Genomic DNA, 19,690 nt, shown 5'->3' with positions numbered 1-19,690 from the left:
AGATTTGCCTAATATTGTTAAGCCTGCTAATTCAGTATGTAAGGAATGTCAGTTGGGTAACCAAACAAGAATTTCTTTCAAAAGCAAATAATATACATCTAATGGGCTACTAGATCTTGTGCATACTGACCTATGTAGACCTATGGATATTATAGGTGTGTAGGGTGGTAGATAATTTATGCTACTAATTGATGATTATTCTAGGATGATGTGGGTTGTCTTTTTGAAGGAGAAATAAGAAGTGTTGGACAAGTTCAAGATAATCAAAGCAAAAGTTGAGATTGAGTCCAGATTGAAGGTGAATTGTCTTAAATCTTATAGAGGTGGAGAATTTTTCTTTGGTGAGTTCAATTCATTCTATGAGAAGCATGGGATTAGAAGACAATTATATGCTCCTAGAATCCCTCAGCAGAATGGAGTTGTTGAGAGGAAGAACATAACTATCTTGGATTTTGCAAGTACTGGGCTGATTGAAGGGAATGTTCAGAAGTTTTAGACAAATCTGATACCAGGAGTAAACTGATAGGGGGAGGGGTGAATTAGTTTACCATCATAAATTAGAACTAATGCATATCAAAACCATTAAACTAGACAACAAAGAAACCAAAACAATGAAGAATAGAACATGAAAGCACAGTACACACAACAATATTTTGATATGGAAAATCTAGTAAAGGGAAAAACCACAGTGGGAAACCCTACCCACAATCAAATAACACTTTTGTAGCACTATGTAAAATTACAACGGGGATTACACTTGCAATCAGGCCAACCACCTAGAGCTCACTGCTCATCACAAAAATAAGTCTCACTGACTTACAAAAACATCAGACTAAAATCTAGAAAGAATGAATTGTGAAAGTAGCATCTGCTAATGCTTGATATAGTTTCTGTTAAGCATAGATGTCTAACCTATAATACAAAAATCTTCACCGAATGATATATCACTTATTTGCACATAAATATTCCTTTGATAATGCAGACATAACCATCGATCCTATCCATGTATCAATATATAAATTACATGAATAAGTCACCCATAGATACAAATCATCAACCTTATTGACAAGGTCAGCTAAATCCTAAACCCATAAACCCATAATAACAAAAATTATATTACACGGTATCACCAGACCAATATTATGATTTATATTATATAGCATGGACCTAAATCAAGTAACCAAACAATTCCATCTGCCCAAAATTTTGCTAAGACCAAAATCCAACATGCTTCACCATAACATAGAAACCCTTAGTGAAGTAACATAGAAAGACTAATGGGATCCAAATAGGATCACCATAACAGCATGCCAGCTAAAGAAAAGTCACCAAACACTTAGAATATGATCAAGAAGCACCTTTAGTATGATAGAAACTGATTCCATAAGCCGAACCAAAATCAACTGACCAAAACACCAAATATCACATACCGATAAAGCTAACCGATATTGGGAAATACCAACCAGGAACATAAGTGATAGTTACCGGAGCACCAAAATATGAACCAACAGAATATGGAAAACAAATAACCATCTAGAGTAAGCATCTGAAACCGATTCTAGATATCTAATCATACCGGATAAGAGTCATATCCAAAACCAAGATGATCACCAAGACTAACCGGGATAGGTCCAACTGGGATACATTGTTGACATCAATGACAACACTTAACCAAATCCAGTATATTTCCAACAATGTGCCCCTTTAGCATTGATGGCAACACTAAATGTAAAAAACATCCAAGTGCTAAGGAATGCCAACAATCTCCCTCAAAGATATGACTGATTTTCACATGAATACTACCTCTCCCCATTTGAAATCAATGACAAAGGACGGATACCAAGTCAGAAATACTGAACCAAACTGATGCAGCCATAACCAGTAAAAACCCTCAAAAGAGTCAACTGGCTTATGAAACAAGATAAACACAATGGAAGTAGCATGAAAACATAAGAAATTCACATGAACAGATCATATTAAAGCCATAGAACTTCCAACAATCATTATATTATCATGAAAGAACATCTGGTAATTAACCGGTTACATGCAAGCTTCAAGACAGATACAATCCAACCATAACCCTAAGAATCAACTGAATCACAACATGTGAATCTTAATCTTTATTATCAATTCTACTACCTCTTCCCTCACAAATGATTACATAACATCATATTTATACCCACAAAAACATATTTGGGTCGACCTCATAAGATTACATTCACCAATGCAAGAAAATGAAACATGTAGTTAGGTTGGCCCTAAGATTTAAGAAATCTTTCCAAAAAATAACAACCAAGTAATGCGGTTTAGTAGGAAGGTCAGCCACATGCCAAGGAACATTGGACAAGACCCAAAATGGATCCACATGCCAAGAATCACGTCAAAAATGAAGGAAAACCAACCGGTAAGCATAAGAACTATCTTGGAACCTAGAAACAGTCAACCAGAAGTGATAACTGGCTGGAAAAGAACCCAAATGAACTGAAAAATATGGAATCAAGAACATGAAACCATCTAGGAACTCAAAATAAGATCTTCCACAAAGAACAAGAAACTACTGGTACATACCGGTAAGAATACAAAAAACTGCACAAAGAACTGAACAAGAACAAAAACTGAAAGGAAATATTATTGGTTGATGCAAGATTGCTCATTGACCAGGGATGCTCTTGCATCAGACAACCCAGGTAGAAAAATATGTTCCATGAGAGGCAACTCATGAAAATATAAAAGGATCTAGAACATGAAGATCCCATTCTCATTTCTAATCCAAACATCTTCCTTATTTTCCAACCTCTGCTTTAGCTCCTCCGGTGCCTCAACCGAATTCTCTAACTTTTGAGTCCCTTTGTTTTTCCTTCTTTTCTTCTGATCTGCACATTCTACCTATGTACTGCCTTCTTTCTTCTACAACTCAAGATTTCTTCTACCATAAGACTTCATCCATTTTGTCACCACTTTGTTGATCGGTTCCATCTGTCTATCAAACTCATCTATCAGATCCTTTTGCAAGCTCATGTCACCCTCTGGTATAACCTCTACAATTGGTTCTATCAAATCTTTCTTCAAAACCTTTGGTATGACCTTTGCAATAGGTTCTTTCAAACCTTCTGATATAGCCCCTATCACTGGTTTCTCAGGACTCAGATTCTTCACTCCCTTCTCTTTCTCCTTCAACGAAATCAATGTGAACTTTTGCCCATCCTTTTCAATAGTAACTAGGTTTCTTCTACAATCATAAATAGCTCCCCTATCATACTGTCAAGCTTTTCCCAACAAGACATGACAAACACTCATATACACGATATCACACAAAAATTCATCTCTGAAAGGCCCAATATTGAAACTCACCAAACACTACTCCTTTATCTCTATCTTCAGATCATCTTGCAACCAACTCACCTCATAAGGACAAGAATGCTTAAGCCTCTTCAACCCAATCTTCACAACCATCTCCTCAGGTACTAAATTATCAGTACTTCCACTATCTACAATGACCTTACAACACTTACCACCTGATTTGCATATAGTCCAGAAAAGTCTCCTCCTCTAAGTAGATCCGGTATTCTTTCTTCTAAACATAAGGGATTCTCATTGCTCTGGTGCATAGTCAGAACCAGTACCATTTGGTTATTCACTTGCAACATAACTTCTTTCCATTCCTTGCTTACATTCATAGGATCTATGTCCAGTTTCTCCACACTTGAAACATTTGCCAAGAAATTCTCTACCGGTATTGTTGCTACCTTTCCTCAGTGTCTTATATTCCAGTTCTTTACTCCACTTAGGTTTTGACTCTTCTTCTTCAACCGATTTCTTCATATTATCACTCATCTTGAATTTATCCTTTCCCTTATTCGATTGTCTTCTTTTCACCTTCTCCTTAGCCTTCAAAGCATACTAGTAAGCTTCTTCAACTGTGGAAACCTTCAACATACTCATTTCATCTTGAATATTAAAAGCAAGTTCATCGATGTACCTTGCCACCTTTTCTCTGTCCATCTCTCAATGTCCAGATCTAATCACCAACTTGTATAATTCCTCATTATATTCATTCACAGTCATGTTTCTTTGTTTTAGGTTTTGCAACTTCTTGAACAACTCCAATTCAGTCTCTCGGTATGAAGTTGGCCTTCAATCTTGCAACCATTTGTCTCCACTGGGTTATCTTCAATTCACCATTCTCGACTCTATCTTTTTGCAATTGTTTCCACCATAAGAGAACAAGCCCTTTAAACTTGGTCCTTGCTAGCTAGACTCTCTATGGGTCCTTGACATCCTCAAACTCCAATTAGTATTCTAACTCTCTGATCCAATCTATCAAATCCTCCAGGTTTAGCGTTCTGAAAAAGTTAGAAACCTCAACTTTATGCACTTTACTCACTTGCGCCACTACTCTCAAGGATATTTCCTCTCTTTCATCTTCTAGTCCTTTAGCTTCTTCAAGCTCTTCACCGAATTCCTCATATTCATCCTTAGAATTAGGGTTTCTTTGTGTAGCGTCCTAAAATTGCGACACTTGCAATTTTGACTGCATTTCGGTCTTCACGATGGCGACGCAACACGCAACCTGAATGGAGACCCCAAAACTTGCTCATGACACTGAAAACTGCATTTTTCAAGCACCCTGGCCTGAACCTCCTTGCACCCTGATGTCCTGGGAGGTGGGACCAGAGCGCCCAGCGCCCTGGTCCCTCAGGACCAGGGCGCCCAGCACCCTGGTCCCTGGGTCCTATTTTGGGCCCGGTTTCCTAAGTGGTATCGGGTCTTTTCGTTTGCAATTTGGAAAATTACCTTCCCTGGTCAGCCTAAGGTCGGGAAAATCAGTCTATCAGCCCTAAATGACAAGTATATAAACTACATTTTCCTCTTTCATTCGACATGATGAAAAAAAGGTGTGGAAATTATACTCAAGCATTCAAGCATTCAAGAATTCAAGCAATTGATCATTCCAAGTCTCCATTCAAGGCTAAGTGTTGCATTCAAGACAAGGATTCAACCATTGAAGAGGAGATCACATACTACATGCTACAACATACAACATACAACATCTAAACCTTCACACATAAGGATACAAACATCCTTAGAACAAGGTATTAGTACTTGTTTTACAGTCATTTACATTTACAGCTCTTGCTCATTTCTTGGTTAATTCCAAAACCGGGGTTTGACCTAAAGGCAAACCCCTAATCCCTAACCCCCTAATTGTCTTCGCTTTTCTGTGTGTAGGTTGCAGGTACGCGGCTGAAATTGAAGATCTGGAATCCTTGTGTAGAGACGAACAGATCCCCCTTCGTTTCGCGGATTTTTCGGAGGACCGTGGCGCCGGGCGCCATCATCCCGACAACTTTTGCTCAAATTTGCAGGACAGTGCCGGATCGACATTTTACTGCTAATTCCAGGTCCGCAGCTTCATCCTATAACCCAAACTCAGTTTATAAGCGAATCTTTATGACTTTCTATGCATCCTTAGCTTAATTTCCTTAATCAACATTCTTTACAAAAGAGGGTAGCCTTGCTTTCCTAACCCTTGAAATTCATTTAGCATCCAATCTTACATCGTGTGGGATTGAATCTTATGAGTTTCAACCCCTCTTTTGAATGTAAAGTCTTCCCCCTAAGTGAAAACCCATTGAATCCTAGCGAACCTCCCTTCTCTCTCCTTGGAGTTAGAAGAGGGGAGACCAACTAGGGTTCGACTGCGATTTTCCGCTTTACATTTTGGTGAACCCAACGTGAACATCCTTTCTGATTATTCATGATTAGATCTGAAAATTGATTCATTGATTACATTTCCATGTTTGATCTTTTGCAAAGTTTTAGAGGTGATTGCATTAAAACCCTAAAATTTCTTTTTAGTAATTAAACTTGCGAAATGTCTAAATGTTAATGCTTGTTTCAGATCTATCCTTCTATTAGAAATTATCAATTCATATTTGTGCTTTAATTCTGAAGATTAAGTGGTTAAAAGTCAAAACCCTAATTTTTGAAACCCTCTTGATTCAACCTTTGTCCGACAATTTGACCGATCAAAACATCTCCAAATCAGCTGTAACTTTGGATTCCGCAATAAAATCACAATATCTTTCATCCCTGAAAATTTGGAAAAAATTTGCGAGGACCGTGTTGCACTCCGAGCGCCATCGTCCCCGACATTTTTTCCGAAATTTCGGGAGCGAGATCTTGCTGTATTTTCCTGCTAAAATCCAGAATTTTGGCTGATTTTGTCAATTATAACACTTTCAAAATTACAGTCAAAGTTGGTCTTGTGATTGCTTGGTCTAAGGCTCCTAATCATTCAAAAATTATCAAAACTGAAATTTTGTGTCAAAATTGTGTTCTTACTGTCTTAGATCTGAAAATTGTATTTGCATTCATTCGAAATTTCAGTGCTTTATTCAAATATTTGCATTTTGTGACTTTTGAAATTAAGTGCCTAATTACAACAACTTTGATTTCCGCTTTCAAAATTGAATTTTGCGTGAAATTGAGTCAATTTTCAAATTTCAAAATTTGCATTGCTCTTGACATTCCCTCTAAAATCATAAAATTCAAAATTTTAGTCTCCCTCTCTTTTTCAAAATTCAAATTTTGCATTTTTCGACAATCTTGATAGGGTTCAATTTTGAATTTGCAACTTTAATTTGGCCTATCTACAGACCGTAAAATCCCTCAATTTTTTCAGATTAGCTCTAAAATCATCATACCTTTCATCCCTGCAAATTTCGAAAAAAGTTGCAAGGACCGTGTTGCACTCCGAGCGCCACGGTCCCGAACATTTTTTCTGAAATTTTGGGAGACTGTTGTGATTGCATTTAACAGCTTAAATCTGGAAGATTGGCTGGTTTTACTAAAAATTGCTACCTCTAAAATCAAAATCTTCTCTCTCTCTCTAGTGCATGAGTTTTACAACAATAAGCCCTACTTACACTATTCCCGTTAGACGAAGCCGTAGAATTAAGTCTTTCCGAGGTTTAACTACTGAGGAGATGGAACCTAATTTGAGTAGTCTTTTTAACGAGGACATGGGTAATTCCTCTAATCCTCCTAATGATGAAGAAGCTCCCCATGAAGTTTCTGTTGAACAACTTTCCAAATTGGATAACCAATTTGACGATTTTCACCAATGGATGTCTCATGAGTATCCCGATAGTCAAGCTCTTCCTTTAATTGAGGGTCTAAAACGTATGCTTCAAAGTGATAAGAATGGAATTGATGTTTTACGTGGTATCGCACACATTGTGGATTCGAATGTGATGCCTATGAAGAGTTGTGCTGAATCTTTAGGTTATACACAACCTCCTACACAAGTCAATCATTCTATTCCTTTGACCACTTCTATTGCTAGTTTACCTACCTTTACATCAAACATCATGGCTACCTCTATACAAGACATTCCTCCTGTGATTACCAGTCATGGGGGCAATCCTCCTTCTTCAATTAACCCTATTCCTTCATTTAATCCGACTTCTTCATTCATTCCTTCAATAAGTGTTCCTATTACATCTTCACAAATGAACATGACACAAGGGGGCAATTCATTTAACCATTCCATTCCTCCTTGTAGTGTTCCTCCTATCCAATCATCCCCTATGGTTGACTATCATAGGGTCCCACCACCTTACTCTTTACCATCTTTCAATAACATCACACCTCCATCTCAATCTAACACACCTAATATGAACTCTTCGACTGAAGCTACCATTAATAATCTTGCACAAACTGTCTCTTCTTTACAGCAACAAATTGCCTCTATGAATCAATCTAAGTTTAGTGTGCCCACATTTGATATTGCGAGCCCACTTTCTCTTGACATCGTTCGAGCTATTCCTCCTAAGCATGTTGAAATCCCGCATTTGGAACTTTATAATGGTAAAGGAGATCCTCTAACACATGTTAAGACTTTTCAAACAATATGTACTGATTTTGCTTATGACCAAAGGTTGCTTGCAAAACTATTTACTAGAACATTAAGAGACAAAGCCCTACAATGGTATTGCTCGTTGCCTTCTTATTCTATTACTTCTTTCGAACAACTTGCAAATGCTTTCATTCAACAATTTCAAAATAATATAAGTCCTAAAGTTACTTTGATTGATTTAATGCATTGTAAACAAGGTGTTAAAGAAAAAGTGACTGATTTCATTGGTAGTTATAAGCATTTGTATGCTCAAATTTCTTTTCCAGTGCCTGATAATGATATTCAAAGAATCTTTATTTCTAATTTGCAAAAAGATATTCGAGACAAACTTCTGTTTTCTGAGTTTACTTCTTTCCACCAGTTGTGCGCCACTCTTCACAATTATCAACTGACTGTGAGTCAAATGGAACAATCACATCCTATGGCTCCAAGTGATAAGGGTGATAGCAGTCAACAACCATTTGGGAAGTTTAAACCGAACAGAGATTCCATCAAATTCAATGAAAACATCATCAACAACAATGTGAATGCAGCATCAGGTGTGCCTCCTATTTCTAAATTTTTCAAGAAAGAAAGAAAGTATACTCCTTTGAATGAATCATTGCATGGTATTATGAATAAGTTATTGGAACAAAATGTGCTTACCCTTCCTCCTATAAGACAAATTGATCCTGCAAAGATTACTTCACCTTATTTTGATCACAAAGCTTTTTGTCACTTTCATCGTCAGCCTGGGCATGATACTGAAAAATGTTTTTCTCTAAAGGGTAAAATTCAAGATTTGATTGATAATAATACTATTTTTGTTTCTGGAGTGAATGATAAAGGCAACACATCTGTAGCTCCTCCTAACCAAAATCTTCAGATTTTTACTGATCCATTACCTTCTCATACCTCTCATACCTCTAATGCGATTGAGGCTAATGATTCCTCTTTCTCATCTGATGGTCTTGTGTCTATGACTCCGAATGTGATTAACTTTGTAGAGCAGCAAGAAAACCCTAAAGAACCTTCCATCACGTTTGATTCTAGCGAAACCATTAGGGCACCTGATGGTCCTTTATACATAGTTGCAAAAGTCAAGAATATGCCTGGCCGTGGAGTGCTTATTGATCCTTCGTGCATGGTTAATGTTATTACTGAAGAATTTCTTTTTACTTTGCAATTGAATCAAGTGATCTATGACAAAACAGATGTGATTGTGAAATTATTTGATGCATTTTCTTCTCCTGCAATTGGTTCTATTACATTGCCTATTGAGGTCCATAACAAATCTCTTGATGTGAACTTTGCTATTATTCCATCTTCCGAACAATTTCGTGTGAAGCTTGGCTATCCTTGGCTATCTTCCATGAAAGCTATTGCTTCTCCTATTCATAAGTGTTTGAAATTTCCCCATAATGGTGAAGTTGTTACTGTCAATCATAGTCTCTTTAAACCAGCTGAAAGAACCTCTAGTGTTCCTATTGATTACTTTTGGCCTAAACAATTCCAATCTCTTCCTCCGCGAAGTGATCATCTTTTCAAATCTTATCAAAAGTGGAAAACAGATATGATCCTATCTCTAAGTGAACCTAGAACACCTAAACTTGACATTCCTATCATTCTTGAGAAGGAAATTCTTCCTTTGAAAGACAAAACTAATGTCTTTCCCCAAGAAGATTCCCAACCCATCCCTATGGATGCGACTATGTCTATGCCTAATAAATCTTCTAAAAATAGACCTATACCTCCTCGTCATGATGGACTTGGTCTTCTTCCTAAACCAAAAACTCCTCCTTTATATGGAGCAGTTCCTCCTCCTGCCTTCTATAGAGAGAAGAGACCTTCTTATTCTCCTATTATCCAGCCTAAGAGACCACAACCTAAACACCCAAGTGATAGGGATGAGAACATTCCTCCTCCTCTATCTTCTACACTTCCTACTAAGACTAGACGTAATCATTCTGCACGGGAACGTCGACGAAAGTGTCGTCTTAGGGCTCAAGCAGCTGCTTCTCAAACTTTGCAATCTCCACAAACACCTTCAACAAGCATTATTCCATTTTCCCCTCAACCGGATATTGAGCCTAAATCTCCTAAACATAAGATGCATGATGGTCTTGATCCTGTGCGAGTTAAAGATCCTATTTTTATAAATCTTGATGATGATATAGATGAAAATATTACTCCTCTTGCTTCTGATAGTGAATATGAACTTGTTGATGTTGATAACCATTTATCTAATGAATTTTCTAAAGCACTTATCCTAGCTCCTAGACAAGAACAATGTGGCTTGGAACATGAACATAGCCCTTGTTTGGATCTTGTGATAGCTCCATCTGCTGTGTTGGATGTTCCTCCTCTAGCGTGTTCCCTGCCTTCCCGAAACATTGATCAGCAAGATCGGGGGGTAGATGACATGCTAGACTAGTTACATTAGCATAGCAGACTCTCTCCCCCTCTCTTTTGTTACTTCTTCTATATGTTATTCTCATTCTTCCATTTGTTGTCCTTAGTGTTGTCTACTTGAGGACGATGCAAAGCATTGAGATCTCTCGATCTCTCTCATGTTGACTCAAAAGACACATGTGTTCCCTTCTTCTAGGTGACCTTCCTTGATTGGGGAATGAAGAACAATTATGCATACATACATATGATATATATACATGACTTATCATACAGCATACTGACCCCAAGGAAAGCGAAGTCACCTCGTGCTTTGTGTTTTGTGTCTATTATCCTTGGGTTTATCTCACACTTGGGGGCTAAATCCTTGCGATAACGTGCTCCTTTTTCCTTTCTCATTTCTTATGTGTATCACTACGTTAAAACAATCACCCCTGTTGAGGCGTGTGCGATCGCTTTAACGTAGGGGGGCATACACCCTGTCTATCCTTTCAAAGATACTTGAAAATTTCTTGGCAAACTCAGCTTTGTCTTGAAGATTTTTGGTATTTCTTTTGCATGACTCATAGCGAGGGAACCTTACTACTGACAGTCATGGTTCTTCCTCATGATCTTCCCTTTTACTTTGTCAATCGAAGTTGTAAGATCCTTAGTCCACTGGGGGCTTGGTGTATCTTGCCTCCTTGACGTGATGAAAGTCTTTCAACGTTGTTTCCTTGTACTTTACCGGAAGTATGAGCATACATACTCCCGCTAAAGTGGGGGCTAAATGTAGCGTCCTAAAATTGTGACACTTGCAATTTCGACTGCATTTCGGTCTTCACGATGGCGACGCAACACGCAACCTGAATGGAGACCCCAAAACTTGCTCACGACACTGAAAACTGCATTTTTCAAGCACCCTGGCCTGAACCTCCTTGCACCCTGATGTCCCGGGGTCCTATTTTGGGCCCGGTTTCCTAAGTGGTATCGAGTCTTTTCATTTGCAATTTGGAAAATTACCTTCCCTGGTCGGCCTAAGGTCGGGAAAATCAGTCTATCAGCCCTAAATGACAATTATATAAACTACATTTTCCTCTTTCATTCGACATGATGAAAAAAAGGCATGGAAATTATACTCAAGCATTCAAGCATTCAAGCATTCAAGCAATTGATCATTCCAAGTCTCCATTCAAGGCTAAGTGTTGCATTCAAGACAAGGATTCAACCATTGAAGAGGAGATCACATACTACATGCTACAACATACAACATACAACATCTAAACCTTCGCACATAAGGATACAAACATCCTTAGAACAAGGTATTAGTACTTGTTTTACAGTCATTTACATTTACAGCTCTTGCTCATTTCTTGGTTAATTCCAAAACTGGGGTTTGACCTAAAGGCAAACCCCTAATCCCTAACCCCCCAATCGTCTTTTCTTTTCTGTGTGTAGGTTGCAGGTACGCGGCTGAAATTGAAGATCTGGAATCCTTGTGCAGAGACGAACAGATCCCCCTTCGTTTCGCGGATTTTTCGGAGGACCGTGGCGCCGGGCGCCATCGTCCCAACAACTTTTGCTCAAATTTGCAGGACAGCGCCATATCGACATTTTACTGCTAGTTCCAGGTCCGCAGCTTCATCCTATAACCCGAACTCAGTTTATAAGTGAATCTTTATGACTTTCTATGCATCCTTAGCTTAATTTCCTTAATCAACATTCTTTACAAAAGAGGGTAGCCTTGCTTATCTAACCCTTGAAATTCATTTAGCATCCAATCTTACATCGTGTGGGATTGAATCTTATGAGTTTCAACCCCTCTTTTGAATGTAAAGTCTTCCCCCTAAGTGAAAACCCATTGAATCCTAGCGAGCCTCCCTTCTCTCTCCTTGGAGTTAGAAGAGGGGAGACCAACTAGGGTTCGACCGCGATTTTCTGCTTTACACTTTGCAAACCAGCCAAAAAATTATAGATTTCATTCCCCACTTCATTCTTGAAGTCTTCCATCATCTGTTCTACCCTCTGGGGGTTTGTCCTCCTCAGCAGCATCTCTCCTTCCACTCCGGTGAACTGCTTTAATTCGTTGATATGACTACCTATTTCAATTGCCTACCCTCGATGATCTATTGAACATATGCACAACCTACCTCCAATCAGCTGTCTATCCACCCCAAGGAGTGCCTCAATGTCCACAAATGGTTCTTCCACTAGTCAGTCCATAACCAGCTCTAATACCACTTGACGTAGCCATAACCGATAAAAACCCTCAAAAGAGTCAACCGACTTATGCAACGAGAGAAATATATTGGAAGCAACAAGAAAATATAAGAAATTCACATAAATAGATCATATTAAAGTCATATAACTTATGGCAATCATCCAACAATCATTATATTATCATCAAAGAACATCTGGTAATTAACCAGTTACATGCAGGCTTCAAGCTAGATACAATCCAACTGAAACCCTAAGAATAAACTAAATCACAACATGATAATCTTAATCTTTATTTCGAGTTCTACTTCCTCTACCCTCACAAGTGATTACATAACATCATATTTATACTCACTGGAACATATCCGGGTTAGCCTCATAAGATTACATTCACCAATGTAGGAAAATGAAATGTGTAATTAGGTCGGCCCTAAGATTTAAGAAATATTTCTGGAAAATAACAACCAAGTGATCTGGTTCAGTAGGAAGGTCAGCCACACACCAAGGAACATCATACAAGACCTAAAATGGATCCACACGCCAAGAATCATGCCAAAAATGAAGGAAAACCAACCAGTAAGCACATAAATTGTCCCAAAACCTAGAAACAGTCAACCAGAAGTGATAACTGACCAGAAAAGAACCCAACAAAACTAAAAATTTGGAATCAAGAACTGTTTGGGAACCAAAAATAAGATCTTCCATGAAGAATAAGCAACTACCGGTACATACCGGTAAGAATACTGAAAACTAAACAAGAACAAAAACTGATAGGAAATATTTTTGGTTTATGCAAGATTGCTCATCGATCGGGGATGCTCCTACATCACAAATTATTGAGTACTCCCCCTGAGTAGTAGCATCATCTCATCAATTCAAATCAAAGAAAATATCTGATAAACTTACTGGATTGATGCATTCCTACATCTCTAAGTCTCTTTCGAAGGGTTGGTAACCCCCTACTGATCTCTGAGATATTCAAAAGTATCTTTAGGAAATGGTTTAGTTAGAATATCTTCAATCTTCTTGTTAGTAGGCACATAAACCAATCTGACTTCCTTTGCTTCAACCCTTTCCTTCAAAAAACTTATAGAAATGTGTTGATTTGGAATGAAATACTAGATTCTTTGACATATTAATAAGCGTGGTAGTATCACTGTGAATAACAATAGGCTCATCATAACTTACCCTTATATCTTTTAAAATTTGTTTCATCCATAAAATCTTAGTACAATTGGTAGCAACAACTACATATTCCACTTTTGTAGTAGATAATGAAGTACATGATTGTTTCTTGCTAAGCCATGAAACCAATATAATCCATAGGAGGTGGTTAAGCCATGCTAAAAACCCAAGCACTACGATGCACAACACAAGGAAACCAAAGGCACACACCTTGCAACAATCCCCAATGATCTAATCTTTAGAATGATTTAGTTTCACATACCTAGGAGTCTTGAAATTTTCTTGATTTACTGACTCTTTTTGTTGGCATTTGATTGAAGATTGTATTGATGACCTATTGTGTTGTCATTGATGTCAATTATAATTGGTAATAATGTTGTAATGATGTTGTTTTGCAACTAGTAGTTTAGCAAGTGAAGGAAATCAGTATTACTTTAGAAGCAGTGAGATCAACCAGTAACCCTACCTATTGATATGCGAAACCCTAACCGATGGAACTTGGTGAATCAGTTGTATTGATTAATTATCAAATAGTGATCGATAATGATGATGAATAAATGATGAAAAATTAGTACCAAACTGGTACTGAGAGGAGGGGGGGGGGTGAATCAATATAGGCAAAAACACTTTCCTTGAACCAGTTTGACTGCACACACTGAACTTTGACTAACAAGCAATAACACTGGTTTAAATCAGATTACTACTGGTAAAATATAGTGATAATGTGAAAGACATAAACTGGTAACCCTTAGCTTTCCATACAATCTAATACCTCATTTCCACTTCACCCTTACGCATAAACGGGTAATCTATCATCAAAAATATAATGACTACTAGTTCAACATATTTTACCAGTTTGACATAAAACACTAAACCATCACATGAAAGGCATCACACATGACACACTGATTTTTCACGTGGAAACCCAACTGGGAAAAACCACGGTGGGGATGAATACCAACAAGCTATTCTTGAACTCTTTTGAAGTCTAGTCTGTTAGGAGCCTAGTCTGGTTAGAGACTTTTACAATAGGTTCTGCTAGGAACTGATCCTGCTAGGGATCACCCGGATAAGGGATGGCTAACTGCCTGGTTGAAGGTTAGAACCTTGTTAAAGGTTACTTCTCAAGAGGATTTGAAGAACTCATTGAATTGAGTCACCCTATTAAAGGATTTACACAAAAGCCTGTTAAAGCTACCTGGTTAAGGGATTTTCCAACTGCTGAACTAGTTAGAAGTATCTAAAATTCTGATAATCACACTACATCAAATCAATAGTCTTGAATAGATCTCAAGACATTCTCCAACATTCATTCTTTGCCACTTCAGGAAGCTGATAACTCATCACGCACTCTCCACCATTTATAGAGACTTTGCACATTCCTGACATAGATAGGATCAATATCCATGCAAGATCCTCAAGGAAATCCTTCACGCACACAAGGCTGACATGACAACACTTATCTGGTCTTCATTACAATGCTAACTCATCACAAGATGTCATCAGTTGAATCGCACAATCTTGGAATGCATCAACTGGAAACCTTGAAGCTGAGACTACCAACCAGTAGTCATGCCAAATGAAACCCCGATACAAAACTTCCATTTACCGGTTCTCATTCCAACATACTGGTTTACCTTGAACAAACATACCACTTTACTTTTTCACAAATACCGGTTTACATCATCATACCAGTTCTCTTGCCAATTTGCTTACTATAACATACCGATTCATACTTCAGCATATTGACATCAATGACAACATACAATATCATCATGTCATCATGCTCTATACATATGCTAACAATCTCCCCCTTTGGCATTGATGGCAATATACAAAGATATCTTTCTGCTTCTGCTTCACATCTTTTCCCCAATATGATAGATATATTTTCCACTTTACATCTTCTCCCCCTTTGACAACAATGCCAAAGTGGAGGCATACACATCTATGTTCAACTATGTTGCTCCCCCTAAGGAATAGCATCCTTCAACACACCAATCCTGAAAAAGATATATCTATGTAAGACCTGACTGACGTGGAGCACATACCTTTAGTTGACCTCTTGAAGGGGCAGCACCCCTAATTCACCTCTCAAATAGGTAAAGGTATCCTTCAGTAAAGGCTTGGTGAATATGTCTACTAACTACTCCTTACTAGAAACATGTTCCAGTACAACCTCTTTGTTCTAAACCTTCTCCCTCGAGAAATGATACTTGAGCTCCAAGTGCTTGGTTCTAGCATGTAAAATTAGATTCTTGGAGATGTTAATTTCACTTGTGTTGTCACAAAATATAGTTACCGGTTCAGATACAGGAACTTTGAAGGGATTTAATACATGCTTCATCCAAATTTTCTGGGTGCAGTTCATAAATGCTGCAACATACTTCGCTTCTGTTGTAGACTAAGAGATACAACTCTGCTTCTTACTCATCCATGAGACTAATCTACCACCAAGAAAGAATGCACCACCAGTTGTGCTCTTCTGGTCGTCCACATTACTAGCCCAATTAGCATCTGTAAACACTTTCAGGTTGAAATCATTACTATATGGATACCATAATCCATAGTCAACAGTTCCCTTCAGATATCTAAGAATTCACTTGACTGCTACCAAGTGGGATTCTCTTGGACTATTCTGGAACCATGCAGTAATGCCTACTACATGTGCAATGTCCGATCTTCTATGTAGCACATAGTGCAATTTACCAATCATTGATCGGTATTCCTTCTCATTTACCAACACTGAGTCATCCTCTTTTGATAATTTACAACTGGTCACCATCGGTGTACCAACCAGTTCTTTGTCTTCCATGACAAAGGTCTTCAACACCTCTTTGACATACTTGGACTAAGTGATAAAGATTCCATCTTTCATTTGTTGAATTTGTAGTCCAATGAAGAACTTAATCTCCCCTATAAGTGACATCTCAAATTCCTTCTTCATCTCATTTGCAAAGTCATGACTCATCTTGTCATCTCCACCAAAAATTATGTCATCAACAAATACTTCACAAATCAGAATTTGATCTCCTTCTGATTTCAAGTAGATATTGCTATCTTCACTTGTTCTTTCAAATCCAATCTTCACAAGATGGGAGTGCAAGCATTCATACCATGCTCTAGGTGCCTGCTTTAGTCCATACAAGGCTTTATGTAGCCTACAAACCATGTCACTATCTTCTGATAGGGAAAACCCATCTGGTTGCTCTATATACACCTCATCTTCTAGTATTCCATTTAGGAATGCAGATTTTACATCCATTTGATATACTTTGAATCCCTTGAAGGCTACATATGCAAGAAGCATACGAACTCCTTCCAATTTGGCTACTAGAGCAAAGGTTTCTCCATAGTCTTCTCCTTCTTCTTGAGCATATCCTTTGCACACCAGTTTGGCTTTGATTCTTACCACTGTGCCATCTTCATTCAACTTATTTCTGAAAACCAATTTGGTGCCTATGACATTTTTATGCTCAGGTCTGGGTACCAAAGACCATGTACCATTATTTTCTATCTAGTCAAGTTCCTCTTCTATTGCCTTGATCTAGTCTTCATCTTTATGTGCCTCTTTGAATGTTTTAGGCTCAAATTCAGATATCATGCAAGATTTTTCTCTGACCTTTCTTCTTGTAAGAATTCTTGCATCCTTATCTCTTATGATCTGCTTTGGATCATGATTCAGCTTTACATACCTAGGAATGATCTTAGTTGTTTCCTCTTTCTTTTCTTCTTCATCCTCATCTTCATCAGCATTAGCATCTACCGATGTAGGAGCACTATTACTAGTGCTAGGCTATTTTGCAACCGGTTCCTAGAAGGTTACTATCGGTTCCTCTCCTACTTGCTCACTGTCAGTTTCCTCAGATTTCTCATAGGTTTCATCAACTCTAACATTGATGCTTTCAACAATTCTCTGAGTCCTATTGTTGAAACATTTCAGATCTTTTCTCTTTGTGGAATACCCTAGGAATATTCCCTCATCACATTTTGCATCAAACTTGCTCTGATGTTCACTCCTCTTGATATAACATTTGCTACCAATCACTCTAAAGTAGCTTACCACTGGTGTCTTACTAGTCTAATACTCATAAGGTGTTTTATCCTTACCCTTTTTTATGAGTACCCGGTTCATTGTGTAGACTACAGTGCTCACTACTTCTCTCCAAATGGTGTGAGGAACTTTTCTTTGGATCAACATTGTTTTGGCTACTTCAACTATAGTCCAGTTATTTCTCTCTGCTAGGCCATTCTATTGTGGATTCCAGGGGGTAGATAGTTGCCTCTTGATGTCATTCTCTTCATAGTACTTGAATGCACCAGAAGTGAATTCTCCTCCTTGATCAGTTCTTAGGCACTTAATCCTCTTACCGCTTTCTTTTTCAACCAGTGCTCTGAAGGCTTTGAACTTTCCAAAGGATTCAGACTTGTCCTTCAAAAATGTGACCCACATCATTCTTGAGCAATCATTAGTAATAATCATAAAATACCTATCTCCCTACACACTCCTAGTTTTCATACGACCACACAAATCAGTATGCACAAGATTAAGTAAATTATCTGTAGTGAAAGATTTACCTTTGAAGGTTGAGGAAGATATTTTCCCCAGTTGACACTCTCTGCACAAAGGATTCTTCAGTTTGCTCAACATAGGCAATCCTCTAACTGCGTTGATCTTACTGGCCTTCACAATATTATCAAAGGTTACAAGGTAGAGTCTCCTATGCCATATCCAACTATCATCAAACTTAGCCATTAGACATGTACTGATGTTTGCATTCAGCTGAAATAGGTTACCTTTGGTCTGCATACCGGTGGCCATCAGTTCACCACTCTTACCTTTTATTTTGTACACTCCATCTCTGAATTCTAGAGGGAGTCCATTATCATTTAGCTAGACAACACTCAAAATGTTGTGTCTGAGACCTTCTACCCAATACACATTGTCAACATTGCTTTTTCCATTCAGAGAGATGGACCCTCTACCTTTTACCATACATGGTGAATCATTACCAAAATGAACCACACCACCATCATACTCTTCCAGATATAGAAACTTACTCTGGTCACCAGTCATATGGTGAGAAAAACCACTATCAATGATCCACTCATTGGAATTATCAAAGTGGGAGACAAGAGCCTTCTTGTCTAACACATCTTCCTTAACTGCTACAAACACAATGTCTTCACTTTCTTCATCTTCTAATTCCTCATTAGTGACACCTTCATCAAATGCTACAAAACAATTTCTCCTATTTCCTCCTTTGAACTTCTTGAACTTCTCCATTTTTTCCTTGTTATCACCATTTGGATAGTTTACAACAATGTGTCCTATCCTATTGCAAGAAAAGCATTTCAAAGGGAGCTTACCTCTATATTTACCAGCTCCCTTACGAAGTCTCTTGGCAAGAAGAACTTCAAATTCCATTAGGATCTCCTCATCATCCATTTCTCTGCTTTGTCTTGGTTCACCATTGGTACTAGCTACTTTACCCTTTCTAGACAGTGTAATAGATGCTCTAAAGGCTAATTCGGTCTTCTAAATACTACCATCATAATTATTTAGGTCATAAGCTATCAACTTAGCAATGATGGAGTCTAGGGATACCTTTGTCTTGTCTCTAGACCTCAATTCCTGAATAGAAGCAACCCTTATTGCATAGACTGGTAATAAGGATCTCAAGACTTTGCTAATGACAGTGGAATCATCTATTATACCACCTGCACTCTTGATGTCTCCAACAACAATTTTGATTCTTATTCCATATTGTTGAATGGTCTCTCCTTCAACCATCTGCATGTCTTCAAACTTTCCCCTAAGGCTCTCTTCCTTAGCTTGTTTCACATGCTCATCACTGCCATAGATATTCTCATTTGCATCCCATACTTCTTTTGGATTGTCTTTATCCTAAACATTAATAAACTCAATGTCAGATAGACTGCTAATTAGGGCTTCCATGACTTGCCCATTCTCCTAAATCTCTCTCTTTTGATCATTGG

Source organism: Cryptomeria japonica, chromosome 6 (genome assembly GCF_030272615.1).
Source record: "Cryptomeria japonica chromosome 6, Sugi_1.0, whole genome shotgun sequence".
Taxonomy (NCBI): domain Eukaryota; kingdom Viridiplantae; phylum Streptophyta; class Pinopsida; order Cupressales; family Cupressaceae; genus Cryptomeria; species Cryptomeria japonica.
This window is presented reverse-complemented; position numbering follows the sequence as displayed.